Here is a 4,815-nt window from a genome sequence, read left to right on the forward strand (position 1 = left end):
TCTTTCCACGTTTAAATAAACATTTATCAGTCATTATTAGCAAGGTCACTACTTTACGTAAATGACTTCGTATACGTTGGGCTTAGAAGCGTCGACTATAGTTTGCATAGGCAAAGTATTTTTTCTCCTGCGCAGGAATTTTTCTGTTTACTTTGTTGCCTAGTAGTGACTTTCAGGACTTTCGTTTGTAATTCCTCGAGATCACTTATTGTGATTCTAGATAGGGCGTCTGCCACGAAATTGTTTTTTCCCTTTAGATATTCGACCGTAAAATTATATTTTTCTAGTTCAAGACTCATTCTTGTTAGTTTAGAACTAGGGTTCACCATTGAAAATAGATAGGTTAGTGGCCTATGGTCTGTTTTTACTGTGAAGTGCCTGCCATAAACATATGGTCTAAAGTGGGTTATTGCCCAATGAATAGCTGCTAATTCTTATTCTGTTGTGCTTTTATTACTTTAACCCTTAGTGAATCCTCTTGACGCGTAAGCAACTGGAAGTTGGAGTCCATCTCTGTTTTGAGTTAAGACAGCTCCACACGCATGCTTACTAGCGTCTGTTATTATGCAAAATTCCTTACTAAAATCAGGGTATTGCAGCAAAATAGGTTTAATTAACGCCGATTTTATATTATCAAAAGCGCGCTGGCAATCAGCTGTCCACTCAAATTTAACATATTTTTTACATAACCTTGTTATTTGACGGGAATACTCGGTGAAGTTCTTAATGAATCTTCTAAAATAATTGCAAAATGCAACGAAACGTCTAGCGCTGTCCGCATCATGTGGGACTGGGTATTTTTTTATGACATCATATTTTTTGTCATCTGGCAAGATTCCCTTATCAGTGCATTTATGTCCCAAAAATGTGATTTCATGCATGAAAAATTAACATTTTTCTGGAGGTAGCTTTAGGTTGTGTTCTCTGCATTTCTCAAAAACATCAATTGGGTTTTTAAGCATATGCTTTTCAGAGCAACCAATGACTATAAGATCATCCGTGTATTGAAATGCTTGTGAGGGTTCTAGTCTGGAGAATGCAATAGTCATCATTTTTTGGAACAAATTAGGCGCTATTTTTAAGCCGAATGGTAATTGCGTGAAGCGATTTGAGCCATTGCTCGTTGAAAATTATGTTACATTTCTGGAACTTTTTTCAAGTTCAATTTGGTGGAAACCCGACATTAAGTCGAGACATGAGAAGTATTTTTCTCTGCCTAGTTGATCTAAAATGTCATCAATTCTAGGGAGCGAAAACTTATCTGATAGTAGTTTTTTATTTATCCGACGATAATCTATTTATTATATTAATTTTTTATATTAATTAGCTTATCGGTACTTCTTGTTTTTAGTAAACGGACATATTTGTTTTTAGATGTTGCGACTGTGTTTGCAACGTATATTCCAGGTATAATTTCCTGGTTTGGAATTAAAACATGTTCTTCTATCGAGTTTAATTTTAATTTTCGGACAACTTCGGACCTTGCCGGCAATACTATTGTATTGTTACCGGAACTGAATTCTGTCGGGACATAAATTGAAATATTTAAATTATTAGGTCGCAAATAAACAAATTGTTTGATGGTTCGTTTACATTCTAATTTGCAATTAAAGTTTTTTATGAAGTCAAGTCCTATTATTCCATCACATGGGATTGCAAAATTTGAATTGACTAAATGAAAATTATGTGGGATATCGTATTTGTCTGTTTGTAGATCGATTTGGACAAGGCCTTTAGATTTTATTACACCCTGTCCAATACCTTGTATATTATACCCTTGCAGGGTATTATAATTTCAGTCAGAAGTTTGCAACGCAGTGAAGGAGGCACCTCCAACCATATAAAGTATATATATTCTTGATCAGGATCAACAGCCGAGTCGATCTAGCCATGTCCGTCTGTCCGTCTGTCCTTTTATCCGTCTGTCCGTTTCTACGCAAACTAGTCTCTCAGTTTTGAAGCTATCTGAATGAAACTTTGTAGTTAGTCTTCTATATAGTTTTCAACAGAACTTGATCAAATTTGAGATATATCCTTTTTATTATACTCTACAATTTTGTGTAAAATTTTATGAAAATCGAACTACTATATCATATAGCTTCTATAGGAACGATCCAGAAATTTATACAATTAAAAATTATAACTTTTTCAGTTTTCAACAGATTTTCATCAAATTTGAGGTACATCAAATTTCATGAAAATCGGACGATATTATCATATAGGTGCCATACAAACGATCGTTTGATGTAGAGGAAAAATGCAAATCTGTGGATGTAAAACTGCAAAAATAATATGTATAGGTGAATGAAATGAAAGCAGGTCTTACTTCATTGTAATAATAATTTTTATAGTTTATGGATTCCTAGTCATAGAAGTTCTATCTGCAAGGGTATATATCTTCCTTTCTTTTTATGGTAATTTCTTCTTGAATATTGGTAAAGGTGTCAATGTCTTCTTTTATCAACGAAGTGTCTGCTCCTGTATCTATTAGAAATGTAATTCTTGTGTCAATGATTGAATTTTGAAAAGTTACAAACATATTGAGACCAAAGCTTATAGTGTGTACATTATGGTTTAATTTTGAGCCTCTAAAGGGGCTTGGGAGCTTCCCGAAATTCCTTGGGTAACCCTGACATTATTATTGTAATTACCGTTGTTATTATTGTAGTTATTACGGCCTGAAATATTAGGATTTCCTATTGTTTCCTCTATTGTTATTATTATTATTATTATTTCGGCCTCTATTGTTGTTGTTATTATTGTAACCGTTGTTTCGGTAATTACCTCGTCAACGGTTATTACCTCTACCGCCTCTATTATTTTGTCTTCCTTGATAGTGCAAGACTGTGTGTGCCTGGCCGGTTGCTTCAGTGCAACTGTTTACAAATTTGGACATGGCATCATCCATGGTATTGAATGTGCCGGCCTCCATGATGAGCTTAACCTTATTGATAGCACAGTTTTTGGTCATTGCCTTTATGGCGAGCGCCATGCTGTACTTTGAGGCCAAATCTGTGGATAGACCATCGTGCCAGTAAGCTCCCTGCAACGACTTTGTTAGTTTTTCCACTTTCTGGTTGATTGGCTGTCTTTTGTTTCTGTTGGAGGTTTAGGAGTTTTCCAGAAATTACTTCCACTGATTCTCCTTTTACCTTCGTTTTCAGTGCATTGCTTATCTCTGCAACTGTTTGTTTGTTGCTAATAAGATTTCTCGCGTGACCTTTCAACTTGGTCTTAATTCAAATGACTGCTGTTAGTTCATGTGCCATCTTTATTTTTTTTTTCTTTTTTCTTTTAAGGTTGGTAAATCAACTGTTAGAACTTCCAAGTATTCTTCTTCACTATCTGAACTCGTACCTACCGTAGGTTTGGATTCATCCAAATCCTCTAACTGTGTTTCGTCTAACTTTGCGTGCAATTGCAAATCTTCCGGAACATCTACAACAATCTACGTCTAGTCGCTATATTATTTAGCCTACCACGAAGGCGAAGTAACAGTTTTGTACACTGTCTCGTGTGTTCCTCTATCAACCTCGCAGTATTTTTGTTAACAACACCAACGATGTCATTGTATTGTTGTATTATAATTTTAAAATGATGAACCAGAGTGTTAATTTTTATGACCGTATCTCGGTTTATGCATTTATACGATATATCTAATTTATCTCGACTTTCGTTAATTTTATTTACTATATGGTTCCATTCCATATTTAAGAAAGGAACAAAATCATTTTATTGAATTTTGTGTTTCGACTAACGAAAGAGGTGAGTCACTCTTTGACAATATTATTTGTAGAAATGTAACGATATGCAATAAGGGTAATACCCCGACCTTTATCTTTCCGAGCACGGAAAATTTTCAAGGTTGGGAAGAGGTGTTAGACCTCACATTACATGTAGAACATAATAATTACAGGGTCGAGAACTGGAGGGTATCGACAGAACACTCCTTCTCAGACCATAGGTACATTTTCTTTGAAATAACGACACCAGTTAAGAAACAGGTGCCAAAAAGAAACCCCCGTAAGACGGATTGGAACAATTTCAGCGAAATTGTCCGATCTAAAGTAAACGGCAGGAGGATCAAGACAATATCCACTGCAAAGGCACTCGACAAGGAGGTTGAGGACCTAACGAATATTCTGAACAACGCCTTCAAAGAGACTTGTAAGCTAACATTCTCGAGGAAGCAATACCCACCGTGGTGGACAAAGGAATTAAGCGAGCTCAGGAAGAGCGCGAGAAAGTCCTTTAACCACAGCTATGCAACCCGGGATTGGGGAACATATAAAGAGGCACAAAGAATTTACAAGAAGGCAGTATACAAGGCCAAGAAAGAGTCCTGGCAAAACTACTGCGAGTCACTGGAAGGCATAAAGGACACGGCGAGAGTAAGCACAATCCTCGCCAAAGGGCACATAAGCCCTACCCTGATCAACAGAGCAGACGGCTCTGCTACGACGACAATTGAGGAGTCACTAGAGCTACTAGTTGACACCCACTTCCCAGGAAGCCTAAGAGTGATCTCGGAACCCGAGGAGGGAACGAACTCTCAAATGGATACACCTACGAAAGACATCATTACCACGGAGCGAATTCAGTGGGCAATAGATTCTTTCGATAAATATAAAAGCCCGGGCCCAGACGGCTTAATACCGGCAATGCTACAATCAGCTAAGGAGAGTATTTGCAAATGGCTAAAAGCCATTTACGAAGCTTGTTTAAGACTGACGCACGTCCCACAGCTGTGGAGAGAGGCTAAAGTCATTTTTATACCGAAACCGGGCAGAAGGGGGCACATCCTAGCAAAGGATT

The sequence above is a fragment of the Drosophila serrata genome, unplaced genomic scaffold, assembly GCF_035046125.1.
Source record: "Drosophila serrata isolate PLE 108 unplaced genomic scaffold, ASM3504612v1 contig_86, whole genome shotgun sequence".
NCBI classification, from domain to species: domain Eukaryota; kingdom Metazoa; phylum Arthropoda; class Insecta; order Diptera; family Drosophilidae; genus Drosophila; species Drosophila serrata.